Raw genomic sequence first — 14,770 nt, 5'->3', positions numbered from 1 at the left:
GGCCCAGCACGCTTCCGCTGCGCCACTCTGCTGTCAACCACCCCAGATGGGATTTGAACCCACAATCACTGGCTTAGGAGGCCAGTGCCTTATCCATTAGGCCACTGGGGCATCTCAAACACCTTTACTCATCAGTTCTTCCACCAAACAGTTGCTTCCTATACAGAGCATAATGTGAGACATGCCATGTTGGCTTTGGGTAACACAATAATGGCCCCAAATGCAGTAGATATTGTGAGTAGAAGGGAAATTTTTAAAAGTGCAAAGAAAAAGATGTGAAACACATAGAAACTAGTTTCCAATGCTGATATGAAACTGGCATTGTACCCCAGATTGGACTCGAACCCTTTGGGTAACACAATAATGACAATAAAAGCAGTTAGTATAGTAAGATGGAGGAAAGCATTTGAAAGAGCAGAGAAAAGAATGTGAAATATACAATAATTGCATTCCCAAGCTGATATGCATCTGGAATTGTACAGTAGGTGAATATGTACTTTCTGTATCTGGTTCACTTTACTAAAATGTTGTAAAAGCCCTAAGTCAGCTTACAAAACACAGTTAGCAGAGGATAGTTTCGAACCGTCGACCTTTGGGTTATGGGCCCAGCACGCTTCCGCTGCGCCACTCTGCTGTCAACCACTCCAGATGGGACTCGAACCCTTTGGGTAACACAATAATGACAATAAAAGCAGTTAGTATAGTAAGATGGAGGAAAGCATTTGAAAGAGCAGAGAAAAGAATGTGAAATATACAAAAATTGCATTCCCAAGCTCATATGCATCTGGAATTGTACAGTAGGTGAATATGTACTTTCTGTATCTGGTTCACTTTACTAAAAGGTTGTAAAGGCCCTAAGTCAGCTTACAAAACACAATTAGCAGAGGATGGTTTCGATCCATCGACCTCTGGGTTATGGGCCCAGCACGCTTCCGCTGCGCCACTCTGCTTTGAACCAAACCAGATTGGACTCGAACCCTTTGGGTAATACAACTGCTCATACTGAACCAAAACCCAAAACTTTCAAATGTGGATTATTAAATATCAGATCTCTCTCTTCTAAATCTTTGTTAGTAAATGACTTGATAAATGATCATCAAATTGGTTTATTTTGTCTCACTGAAACGTGGTTGCAGCAGGAAGAATATGTCAGTTTAAATGAGTCAACCCCCCAAAGTCATATTAATTATCATGTTCCTAGATGCACAGGCCGAGGTGGAGGAGTAGCAGCAATATTTCACTCTAGCTTATCAATAATTCCTAGACCTAAACATAGTTATACCTCATTTGAGAGTCTTACTCTTAGCCTTTCACACCCAAACTGGAAAACTCAAAAACCACTATTATTGGATATCGTGTACCGTCCTCCAGTCCCTTATTCAGAGTTTTTGATTGAATTTTCTGATTTTCTATCTGATTTAGTGCTTAGTACAGATAAAGTCATTATAGTGGGTGACTTTAACATTCATGTAGATGCTGACAGTAACTGTCTGAGCACTGCGTTTAATTCATTATTAGATTCAATTGGTTTTTCCCAAAATGTAAATAAACCCACTCATTGTTTTAGTCACACGTTAGACCTTGTCCTTACATATGGCATTGAAACTGATAATTTAATAGTATTTCCTCATAATTCTCTTCTGTCTGACCATTTTCTAATAACATTTGAATTTACAATAACGGACTATACAGCAGTTAGGAAAAAATTCCACTACAGCAGTTGTTTATCTGAAAATGCTGTGAATACATTTAAAGAAATTATTTCTTCATCTTTTTCACCACCATGTGTCAATACTATGGTGAGTAGCCATCTTACTCCTGTGCAAATTGATTATTTAGTTGACGATTCTGCCGCCTCACTGCGTAGGATACTAGATACAGTTGCCCCTTTGAAATAGAAGGCAGTGAATCAGAGGAGCCGACCTCCATGGTACAATTCACAAATGCACAGCTTAAAGCAGGCAACACGAAAGTTAGAGAGGAAGTGGCGTTCCACTAATTTAGAAGAATCCCGGTTAGCCTGGAAAAACAGTTTAAAAACATACAAAAAAGCTCTCCGTGATGCCAGAACAGCATATTATTCCGCATTAATAGAGGAAAACAAGAACAACCCCCGGTTTCTGTTCAGCACTGTAGCCAGGCTGACTAAGAGCCATAGTTCTGTTGAGCCTAGTATTCCCTTAACTTTGAGCAGCAATGACTTTATGACTTTCTTTACTAGTAAAATTGTAGCCATTAGGGAAAAGATTCACCAGATCCTCCCTACAAATATTACGGCTAGATCTTCATGTACAACAGCTATAGAATCCTCAATAAGGCCCCAATCCATCTTAGACTGCTTTTCACCCATAGATCTCACTGAGCTAAGTTCAACTACCGCCTCCTCAAAACTAACAACATGTCTTTTAGACCCTGTTCCAACCAAATTGCTTAAAGATGTTCTACCTTTAATAGACACTTTCATATTAGATTTGATTAACCTATCTTTAGAAACTGGCTATGTACCAAAGGCCTATAAAGTTGCTGTAATCAAACCATTACTTAAAAAACCTTGTCTTGATCCAGGGGATTTAGCCAACTATAGACCAATATCAAATCTCCCGTTTATTTCTAAAATCCTTGAAAAAGTAGTTGCAAAACAATTATGTGATCACCTTTACAGGAATAATTTGTATGAAGACTTTCAGTCAGGATTTAGAGCTCATCACAGTACAGAAACAGCACTGGTAAAAGTCTCCAATGATCTTCTCCTGGCTTCAGATAATGGACTTGTGTCTGTACTCGTCTTACTAGACCTTAGTGCCGCATTTGACACCATTGACCACAACATTTTATTACAGAGACTAGAACATGGATTTGGGATTAAAGGAACCACATTACATTGGTTTAAATCTTATCTGTCAGACAGATTCCAACTTGTTCATGTTAATGATGACTCTTCTTTATGCACCAAAGTCAGCTATGGAGTTCCACAGGGCTCTGTGTTAGGACCAATACTTTTTAATCTCTACATGTCACCTTTAGGCAAAATCATTAGGAAACATTCCATAAACTTCCACTGATATGCAGATGATACCCAGCTCTATTTATCTGTGAAACCAGAAGATACTAACCAATTAGTCAAATTTGAAGCATGTCTAAAAGACATAAAGAACTGGATGTCCTACAATTTCCTACTTCTAAATTCAGACAAAACTGAAATCATCCTCTTTGGGCCTAAAAACATGAGAAATATGCTGTCTAACAATATAGTTACTCTAGATGACATAACTTTGGCCTCTAGTACTACGGTGAGGAACCTAGGAGTTATCTTTGACCAAGATTTGGCGTTTACGTCACATAAAAGACAAATGTCTAGAACAGCCTTCTTCCACCTACGGAACATTGCTAAAATTAGAAGCATCCTGTCTCAAAGTGATGCCGAAAAACTTGTCCATGCATTTGTTACTTCTAGGTTGGACTACTGTAATTCCCTACTTCTGGGGTGTCCTAATAACTCTCTAAAAAGCCTTCAATTAATCCAAAATGCTGCAGCAAGAGTGCTGACTGGATTAGGAAAGAGAGATCATATTTCACCTTCACTAGCTTCTCTTCATTGGCTTCCCATAAAATCTAGAATAGAGTTCAAAACCCTCCTCCTTACATACAAAGCTCTTAATGGTCAAGCTCCATCATATTTAATAGATCTCATAGTCCTGTATCGCCCAATTAGACCACTTCGATCCCAAAATACTGGCCTACTTGTGGTTCCCAGAGTTTGCAAAAGTAGAATGGGAGGCAGAGCCCTTAGCTATCAAGCTCCTCTCCTGTGGAACCAGCTTCCAATCCAAATTCGGGGAGCAGACACCCTCTCTACTTTTAAGACTAGGCTTAAAACTTTCCTTTTTGATAAAGCTTATAGTTAAAAATCCTCACTCAACGCCAGTGCCTTATCCATTAGGCCACTGGGGCATCTCAAACACCTTTACTCATCAGTTCTTCCACCAAACAGTTGCTTCCTAGACAGAGCATAATGTGAGACATGCCATGTTGGCTTTGGGTAACACAATAATGGCCCCAAATGCAGTAGATATAGTGAGTAGAAGGGAAATTTTTAAAAGTGCAAAGAAAAAGATGTGAAACACGTAGAAACTAGATTGCCATGCTGATATGAAACTGGCATTGTACCCCAGATTGGACTCGAACCCTTTGGGTAGCACAATAATGACAATAAAAGCAGTTAGTATAGTAAGATGGAGGAAAGCATTTGAAAGAGCAGAGAAAAGAATGTGAAATATACAATAATTGCATTCCCAAGCGGATATGCATCTGGAATGTTACAGTAGGTGAATATGTACTTTCTGTATCTGGTTCACTTTACTAAGAGGTTGTAAAGGCCCTAAGTCAGCTTACAAAACACAGTTAGCAGAGGATGGTTTCGATCCATCAACCTCTGGGTTTTGGGCCCAGCACGCTTCCGCTGCGCCACTCTGCTTTCAACCACACCAGATTGGAGTCGAACCCTTTGGGTAACACAATAATGACAATAAAAGCAGTTAGTATAGTAAGATGGAGGAAAGCATTTGAAAGAGCAGAGAAAAGAATGTGAAATATACAAAAATTGCATTCCCAAGCTGATATGCATCTGGAATTGTACAGTAGGCGAATATGTATTTTCTGTATCTGGTTCACTTTACTAAAAGGTTGTAAAGGCCCTAAGTCAGCTTACAAAACACAGTTAGCAGAGGATGGTTTCGATCCATCGACCTCTGGGTTATGGGCCCAGCACGCTTCCGCTGCGCCACTCTGCTTTCAACCACGCCAGATTGGACTCGAACCCTTTGGGTAACACAATAATGACAATAAAAGCAGTTAGTATAGTAAGATGGAGGAAAGCATTTGAAAGAGCAGAGAAAAGAATGTGAAATATACAAAAATTGCATTCCCAAGCTGATATGCATCTGGAATATTACAGTAGGTGAATATGTACTTTCTGTATCTGGATCACTTTACTTAAAGGTTGTAAAGGCCCTAAGTCAGCTTACAAAACACAGTTAGCAAAGGATGGTTTCAATCTATTGACCTCTGGGTTATGGGCCCAGCACGCTTCTGCTGCGCCACTCTGCTGTCAACCACCCCAGATGGGACTCGAACCCACAATCCCTGGCTTAGGAGGCCAGTGCATTATCCATTAGGCCACTGGGGCATCACAAACACCTTTACTCCTCAGTTCTTCCAACTAACAGTTGCTTCCTATATAGAGCATAATGTGAGACATGCCATGTTGGCTTTGGGTAACACAGTAATGGCCCCAAATGCAGTAGATATAGTGAGTAGAAGGGAAAAGATGTGAAATACGTAGAAACTAGATTGCCATGCTGAGATGAAACTGGCATTGTACACCAGATTGGACTCGAACCCTTTGGGTAACACAATAATGACAATAAAAGCAGTTAGTATAGTAAGATGGACGAAAGCATTTGAAAGAGCAGAGAAAGGAATTTGAAATATACAAAAATTGCATTCCCAAGCTGATATGCATCTGGAATTGTACAGTAGATGAATATGTACTGTCTGTATCTGGTTCATTTTACTAAGACATTGTAAAGGCTCTAAATCACTTTACAAAACACAGTTAGCAGAGGATGGATTCGATCCATCGACCTCTGGGTTATGGGCCCAGCACACTTCTGCTGCGCCACTCTGCTTTCAACCAAACCAGATTGGACTCGAACCCTTTGGGTAACACAATAATGACAATAAAAGCAGTTAGTATAGTAAGATTGAGGAAAGCATTTGAAAGAGCAGAGAAAAGAATGTGAAATATACAAAAATTGCATTCCCAAGCTGATATGCATCTGGAATTGTACAGTAGGTGAATATGTACATTCTGTATCTGGTTCACTTTACTAAAAAGTTGCAAAGGCCCTAAGTCAGCTTACAAAACAAAGTTAGCAGAGGATGGTTTCGATCCATCGACCTCTGGGTTATGGGCCCAGCACGCTTCCGCTGCGCCACTCTGCTGTCAACCACCCCAGATGGGACTTGAACCCACAATCCCTGGCTTAGGAGGCTAGTGCCTTATCCATTAGGCCACTGGGGCCTCTCAAACACCTTTACTCATCAGTTCTTCCACCAAACAGTTGCTTCCTAGACAGAGCATAATGTGAGACATGCCATGTTGGCTTTGGGTAACACAATAATGGCCCCAAATGCAGTAGATATAGTGAGTAGAAGGGAAATTTTTAAAAGTGCAAAGAAAAAGATGTGAAACACGTAGAAACTAGATTGCCATGCTGATATGAAACTGGCATTGTACCCCAGATTGGACTCGAACCCTTTGGGTAGACCAATAATGACAATAAAAGCAGTTAGTATAGTAAGATGGAGGAAAGCATTTGAAAGAGCAGAGAAAAGAATGTGAAATATACAATAATTGCATTCCCAAGCTGATATGCATCTGGAATTGTATAGTAGGTGAATATGTACTTTCTGTATCTGGTTCACTTTACTAAGAGGTTGTAAAGGCCCTAAGTCAGCTTACAAAACACAGTTAGCAGAGGATGGTTTCGATCCATCGACCTCTGGGTTATGGGCCCAGCACGCTTCCGCTGCGCCACTCTGCTGTCAACCACCCCAGATGGGACTTGAACCGACAATCCCTGGCTTAAGAGGCCAGTGCCTTATCCATTAGGCCACTGGGGCCTCTCAAACACCTTTACTCATCAGTTCTTCCACCAAACAGTTGCTTCCTAGACAGAGCATAATGTGAGACATGCCATGTTGGCTTTGGGTAACACAATAATGGCCCCAAATGCAGTAGATATAGTGAGTAGAAGGGAAATTTTTAAAAGTGCAAAGAAAAAGATGTGAAACACGTAGAAACTAGATTGCCATGCTGATATGAAACTGGCATTGTACCCCAGATTGGACTCGAACCCTTTGGGTAGACCAATAATGACAATAAAAGCAGTTAGTATAGTAAGATGGAGGAAAGCATTTGAAAGAGCAGAGAAAAGAATGTGAAATATACAATAATTGCATTCCCAAGCTGATATGCATCTGGAATTGTATAGTAGGTGAATATGTACTTTCTGTATCTGGTTCACTTTACTAAGAGGTTGTAAAGGCCCTAAGTCAGCTTACAAAACACAGTTAGCAGAGGATGGTTTCGATCCATCGACCTCTGGGTTATGGGCCCAGCACGCTTCCGCTGCGCCACTCTGCTGTCAACCACCCCAGATGGGACTTGAACCCACAATCCCTGGCTTAGGAGGCCAGTGCCTTATCCATTAGGCCACTGGGGCATCTCAATCACCTTTACTCATCAGTTCTTCCACCAAACAGTTGCTTCCTATACAGAGCATAATGTGAGACATGCCATGTTGGCTTTGGGTAACACAATAATGGCCCCATATGCAGTAGATATAGTGAGTTCAATTCAATTCAACTTTATTTATATAGTGCCAATTCACAACAAAGTCATCTCAGGGCACTTTACAGAATAAAGTCAAGATTATAAAGATATATAAAGAGAACCCAACAATTCCCCCTGGAGCAAGCCATAGGCAACAGTGGAGAGGAAAAACTCCCTTTAACGGAAGAAACCTCCAGCAGAACCAGGCTCAGGGTGGACGGCCATTTGCCTCGACCGGTTGGGGTGAGTGGAAAGGGGAGAGGGAAAAGAACAGAGCAACAAAAAGCAACAACAAAACATTGGGCAGATTGGTAGGACCAGTAGCTTCACGCTGGAAGACACACAGCTTCAAAGCCGGGGGACACCTGCAGAAAGGGACAGAGAGAAGGGGACAGAGGATGACAAAGACAACTACGGGAGAGAACACACAGAGTTAATGACATACAGTGGTGACAATTGCGGGATGAGAGGAGAGGAGAGATGGTCAAGAGGAGGAAAGGAGCTCAGTGCATTGGGGGGTGGGTCCCCCAGCAGTCTAAGCCTATGGCAGCATAACTATAAATAACTATATGCTTTATTAAAAAGGAAGGTTTTAAGCCTAGACTTAAAAGTAGAGAGGCTGTCTGCTTCCCGAATCTGAACTGGGAGCTGGTTTCACAAGAGAGGAGCTTGATAGCTAAAGGCTCTACCTCCCATTCTACTTTTGGAAATTCTGGGAACCACAAGTAGGCCTGCATTCTGAGAGCAAAGTGGTCTACTGGGATGATATGGTGCTATGAGGTCTTCTAAATATGATGGAGCCTGACCATTCAGAGCTTTATATGTAAGAAGCAGGGTTTCAAATTCTATTCTACATTTAATTGGAAGCCAATGGAGAGAAGCTAGTGAAGGTGAAATATGATCTCTCTTGCTAGTTCCAGTCAGCACTCTTGCTGCAGCATTTTGGATTAATTGCAGGCTCTTTAGGGAGTTACTGGGGCATCCTGAAAGTAGGGAATTACAGTAGTCAAACCTAGAGGTAACAAATGCATGGACCAGTTTTTCGGCATCACTTTGAGACAGGATGCTCCTAATTTTGGCAATGTTCCGTAGGTGGAAGAAGGCTGTTCTAGAGATTTGTTTTATATGTGAGTTAAAGGACAGATCCTGATCAAACATAACTCCAAGGTTCCTTGCAGTAGTACTGGAGGCCAGGCTTATGCCATCTAGTGTAACAATATGGTTGGACATCATATCTCTGAGATTTTTAGGCCCAAATACTATGAATTCAGTTTTGTCTGAGTTTAAAAGTAAAAAATTGTGGGACATCCAGGCCTTTATGTCTTGTAGGCATGCTTGAAGCTTTATTAACTGATTATTTTCATCTGGTTCCATATATAAATATAGCTGGGTATCATCAGCATAACAGTGGAAGGGATATTTTTAAAAGTGCAAAGAAAAAGATGTGAAACACGTAGAAACTAGATTGCCATGCTGATATGAAACTGGCATTGTACCCCAGATTGGACTCGAACCCTTTGGGTAACACAATAATGACAATAAAAGCAGTTAGTATAGTAAGATGGAGGAAAGCATTTGAAAGAGCAGAGAAAAGAATGTGAAATATACAAAAATTGCATTCCCAAGCTGATATGCATCTGGAATATTACAGTAGGTGAATATGTACTTTCTGTATCTGGATCACTTTACTTAAAGGTTGTAAAGGCCCTAAGTCAGCTTACAAAACACAGTTAGCAAAGGATGGTTTCAATCTATTGACCTCTGGGTTATGGGCCCAGCACGCTTCCGCTGCGCCACTCTGCTTTCAACCACGCCAGATTGGACTCGAACCCTTTGGGTAACACAATAATGACAATAAAAGCAGTTAGTATAGTAAGATGGAGGAAAGCATTTGAAAGAGCAGAGAAAAGAATGTGAAATATACAAAAATTGCATTCCCAAGCTGATATGCATCTGGAATATTACAGTAGGTGAATATGTACTTTCTGTATCTGGATCACTTTACTTAAAGGTTGTAAAGGCCCTAAGTCAGCTTACAAAACACAGTTAGCAAAGGATGGTTTCAATCTATTGACCTCTGGGTTATGGGCCCAGCACGCTTTTGCTGCGCCACTCTGCTGTCAACCACCCCAGATGGGACTCGAACCCACAATCCCTGGCTTAGGAGGCCAGTGCATTATCCATTAGGCCACTGGGGCATCACAAACACCTTTACTCCTCAGTTCTTCCAACTAACAGTTGCTTCCTATACAGAGCATAATGTGAGACATGCCATGTTGGCTTTGGGTAACACAGTAATGGCTCCAAATGCAGTAGATATAGTGAGTAGAAGGGAAAAGATGTGAAATACGTAGAAACTAGATTGCCATGCTGAGATGAAACTGGCATTGTACACCAGATTGGACTCGAACCCTTTGGGTAACACAATAATGGCCCCAAATGTAGTAGATATAGTGAGTAGAAGGGAAATTTTTAAAAGTGCAAAGAAAAAGATGTGAAACACATAGAAACTAGTTTCCAATGCTGATATGAAACTGGCATTGTACCCCAGATTGGACTCGAACCCTTTGGGTAACACAATAATGACAATAAAAGCAGTTAGTATAGTAAGATGGAGGAAACCATTTAAAAGAGCAGAGAAAGGAATTTGAAATATACAAAAATTGCATTCCCAAGCTGATATGCATCTGGAATTGTACAGGAGGTGAATATTTACTTTCTGTATCTGGTTCAGTTTACTAAAAGGTTGTAAAGGCCCTAAGTCAGCTTACAAAACACAGTTAGCAGAGGATGGTTTCGATCCATCGACCTCTGGGTTATGGGTCCAGCACGCTTCCGCTGTACCACTCTGCTGTCAACCACCCCAGATAGGACTTGAACCCACAATCCCTGGCTTAGGAGGCCAGTGCCTTATCCAATAGGCCACTGGGGCATCTCAAACACCTTTACTCATCAGTTCTTCCACCAAACAGTTGCTTCCTATACAGAGCATAATGTGAGCCATGCCATGTTGGCTTTGGGTAACACAATAATGGCCCCAAATGCAGTAGATATAGTGAGTAGAAGGGAAATTTTTAAAAGTGCAAAGAAAAAGATGTGAAACACGTAGAAACTAGAATGCCATGCTGATATGAAACTGGCATTGTACCCCAGATTGGACTCGAACCCTTTGGGTAACACAATAATGACAATAAAAGCAGTTAGTATAGTAAAATGGAGGAAAGCATTTGAAAGAGCAGAGAAAAGAATGTGAAATATACAAAAATTGCATTCCCAAGCTGATATGCATCTGGAATATTACAGTAGGTGAATATGTACTTTCTGTATCTGGTTCACTTTACTAAAAGGTTGTAAAGGCCCTAAGTCAGCTTACAAAACACAGTTAGCAGAGGATAGTTTCGAACCATCGACCTTTGGGTTATGGGCCCAGCACGCTTCCGCTGAGCCACTCTGCTGTCAACCACCCCACATGGGACTCGAACCCTTTGGGTAACACAATAATGACAATAAAAGCAGTTAGTATAGTAAGATGGAGGAAAGCATTTGAAAGAGCAGAGAAAAGAATGTGAAATATACATAAATTGTATTCCCAAGCTCATATGCATCTGGAATTGTACAGTAGGTGAATATGTACTTTCTGTATCTGGTTCACTTTACTAAAAGGTTGTAAAGGCCCTAAGTCAGCTTACAAAACACAGTTAGCAGAGGATGGTTTCGATCCATCGACCTCTGGGTTATGGGCCCAGCACGCTTCCGCTGCGCCACTCTGCTTTGAACCACACCAGATTGGACTCGAACCCTTTGGGTAATACAACTGCTCATACTGAACCAAAACCCAAAACTTTTAAATGTGGATTATTAAACATCAGATCTCTCTCTTCTAAATCTTTGTTAGTAAATGACTTGATAAATGATCATCAAATTGGTTTATTTTGTCTCACTGAAACGTGGTTGCAGCAGGAAGAATATGTCAGTTTAAATGAGTCAACCCCCCAAAGTCATATTAATTATCATGTTCCTAGATGCACAGGCCGAGGTGGAGGAGTAGCAGCAATATTTCACTCTAGCTTATCAATAATTCCTAGACCTAAACATAGTTATACCTCATTTGAGAGTCTTACTCTTAGCCTTTCACACCCAAACTGGAAAACTCAAAAACCACTATTATTTGTTATCGTGTACCGTCCTCCAGTCCCTTATTCAGAGTTTTTGATTGAATTTTCTGATTTTCTATCTGATTTAGTGCTTAGTACAGATAAAGTCATTATAGTGGGTGACTTTAACATTCATGTAGATGCTGACAGTAACTGTCTGAGCACTGCGTTTAATTCATTATTAGATTCAATTGGTTTTTCCCAAAATGTAAATAAACCCACTCATTGTTTTAGTCACACGTTAGACCTTGTCCTTACATATGGCATTGAAACTGATAATTTAATAGTATTTCCTCATAATTCTCTTCTGTCTGACCATTTTCTAATAACATTTGAATTTACAATAACGGACTATACAGCAGTTAGGAAAAAATTCCACTACAGCAGATGTTTATCTGAAAATGCTGTGAATACATTTAAAGAAATTATTTCTTCATCTTTTTCACCACCATGTGTCAATACTATGGTGAGTAGCCATCTTACTCCTGTGCAAATTGATTATTTAGTTGACGATTCTGCCGCCTCACTGCGTAGGATACTAGATACAGTTGCCCCTTTGAAATAGAAGGCAGTGAATCAGAGGAGCCGACCTCCATGGTACAATTCACAAATGCACAGCTTAAAGCAGGCAACACGAAAGCTAGAGAGGAAGTGGTGTTCCACTAATTTAGAAGAATCCCGGTTAGCCTGGAAAAACAGTTTAAAAACATACAAAAAAGCTCTCCGTGATGCCAGAACAGCATATTATTCCGCATTAATAGAGGAAAACAAGAACAACCCCCGGTTTCTGTTCAGCACTGTAGCCAGGCTGACTAAGAGCCATAGTTCTGTTGAGCCTAGTATTCCCTTAACTTTGAGCAGCAATGACTTTATGACTTTCTTTACTAGTAAAATTGTAGCCATTAGGGAAAAGATTCACCAGATCCTCCCTACAAATATTACGGCTAGATCTTCATGTACAACAGCTATAGAATCCTCAATAAGGCCCCAATCCATCTTAGACTGCTTTTCACCCATAGATCTCACTGAGCTAAGTTCAACTACCGCCTCCTCAAAACTAACAACATGTCTTTTAGACCCTGTTCCAACCAAATTGCTTAAAGATGTTCTACCTTTAATAGACACTTTCATATTAGATTTGATTAACCTATCTTTAGAAACTGGCTATGTACCAAAGGCCTATAAAGTTGCTGTAATCAAACCATTACTTAAAAAACCTTGTCTTGATCCAGGGGATTTAGCCAACTATAGACCAATATCAAATCTCCCGTTTATTTCTAAAATCCTTGAAAAAGTAGTTGCAAAACAATTATGTGATCACCTTTACAGGAATAATTTGTATGAAGACTTTCAGTCAGGATTTAGAGCTCATCACAGTACAGAAACAGCACTGGTAAAAGTCTCCAATGATCTTCTCCTGGCTTCAGATAATGGACTTGTGTCTGTACTCGTCTTACTAGACCTTAGTGCCGCATTTGACACCATTGACCACAACATTTTATTACAGAGACTAGAACATGGATTTGGGATTAAAGGAACCACATTACATTGGTTTAAATCTTATCTGTCAGACAGATTCCAACTTGTTCATGTTAATGATGACTCTTCTTTATGCACCAAAGTCAGCTATGGAGTTCCACAGGGCTCTGTGTTAGGACCAATACTTTTTAATCTCTACATGTCACCTTTAGGCAAAATCATTAGGAAACATTCCATAAACGTCCACTGATATGCAGATGATACCCAGCTCTATTTATCTGTGAAACCAGAAGATACTAACCAATTAGTCAAATTTGAAGCATGTCTAAAAGACATAAAGAACTGGATGTCCTACAATTTCCTACTTCTAAATTCAGACAAAACTGAAATCATCCTCTTTGGGCCTAAAAACATGAGAAATATGCTGTCTAACAATATAGTTACTCTAGATGACATAACTTTGGCCTCTAGTACTACGGTGAGGAACCTTGGAGTTATCTTTGACCAAGATTTGGCGTTTACGTCACATAAAAGACAAATGTCTAGAACAGCCTTCTTCCACCTACGGAACATTGCTAAAATTAGAAGCATCCTGTCTCAAAGTGATGCCGAAAAACTTGTCCATGCATTTGTTACTTCTAGGTTGGACTACTGTAATTCCCTACTTCTGGGGTGTCCTAATAACTCTCTAAAAAGCCTTCAATTAATCCAAAATGCTGCAGCAAGAGTGCTGACTGGATTAGGAAAGAGAGATCATATTTCACCTTCACTAGCTTCTCTTCATTGGCTTCCCATAAAATCTAGAATAGAGTTCAAAACCCTCCTCCTTACATACAAAGCTCTTAATGGTCAAGCTCCATCATATTTAATAGATCTCATAGTCCTGTATCGCCCAATTAGACCACTTCGATCCCAAAATACTGGCCTACTTGTGGTTCCCAGAGTTTGCAAAAGTAGAATGGGAGGCAGAGCCTTTAGCTATCAAGCTCCTCTCCTGTGGAACCAGCTTCCAATCCAAATTCGGGGAGCAGACACCCTCTCTACTTTTAAGACTAGGCTTAAAACTTTCCTTTTTGATAAAGCTTATAGTTAAAAATCCTCACTCAACGCCAGTGCCTTATCCATTAGGCCACTGGGGCATCTCAAACACCTTTACTCATCAGTTCTTCCACCAAACAGTTGCTTCCTAGACAGAGCATAATGTGAGACATGCCATGTTGGCTTTGGGTAACACAATAATGGCCCCAAATGCAGTAGATATAGTGAGTAGAAGGGAAATTTTTAAAAGTGCAAAGAAAAAGATGTGAAACACGTAGAAACTAGATTGCCATGCTGATATGAAACTGGCATTGTACCCCAGATTGGACTCGAACCCTTTGGGTAGCACAATAATGACAATAAAAGCAGTTAGTATAGTAAGATGGAGGAAAGCATTTGAAAGAGCAGAGAAAAGAATGTGAAATATACAATAATTGCATTCCCAAGCTGATATGCATCTGGAATTGTATAGTAGGTGAATATGTACTTTCTGTATCTGGTTCACTTTACTAAGAGGTTGTAAAGGCCCTAAGTCAGCTTACAAAACACAGTTAGCAGAGGATGGTTTCGATCCATCGACCTCTGGGTTATGGGCCCAGCACGCTTCCGCTGCGCCACTCTGCTGTCAACCACCCCAGATGGGACTTGAACCCACAATCCCTGGCTTAGGAGGCCAGTGCCTTATCCATTAGGCCACTGGGGC

The 14,770-nt window shown here is 40.5% G+C and overlaps 3 non-coding genes across 3 annotated transcripts; all 3 read right to left on the bottom strand.

Moving 5' to 3' along the window:
* Positions 1–38: 38 nt before the first annotated feature.
* trnar-ccu (transfer RNA arginine (anticodon CCU)) lies at positions 39–111 on the bottom strand. The gene has a single exon. It is a non-coding gene; the product is annotated as a tRNA-Arg (tRNA).
* A 7,102-nt stretch (positions 112–7,213) lies between these two features.
* Positions 7,214–7,286, bottom strand: trnar-ccu (transfer RNA arginine (anticodon CCU)). Its single transcript has one exon. It is a non-coding gene; the product is annotated as a tRNA-Arg (tRNA).
* Positions 7,287–14,697: 7,411 nt separating this feature from the next.
* Positions 14,698–14,770, bottom strand: trnar-ccu (transfer RNA arginine (anticodon CCU)). The gene has a single exon. It is a non-coding gene; the product is annotated as a tRNA-Arg (tRNA).

The sequence above is a fragment of the Channa argus genome, unplaced genomic scaffold (assembly GCF_033026475.1).
Source record: "Channa argus isolate prfri unplaced genomic scaffold, Channa argus male v1.0 Contig013, whole genome shotgun sequence".
In the NCBI taxonomy this organism is placed as follows: domain Eukaryota; kingdom Metazoa; phylum Chordata; class Actinopteri; order Anabantiformes; family Channidae; genus Channa; species Channa argus.
The sequence above is the reverse complement of the archived record's forward strand: the minus strand, read 5'-3'. Positions and strand labels throughout refer to the sequence as shown.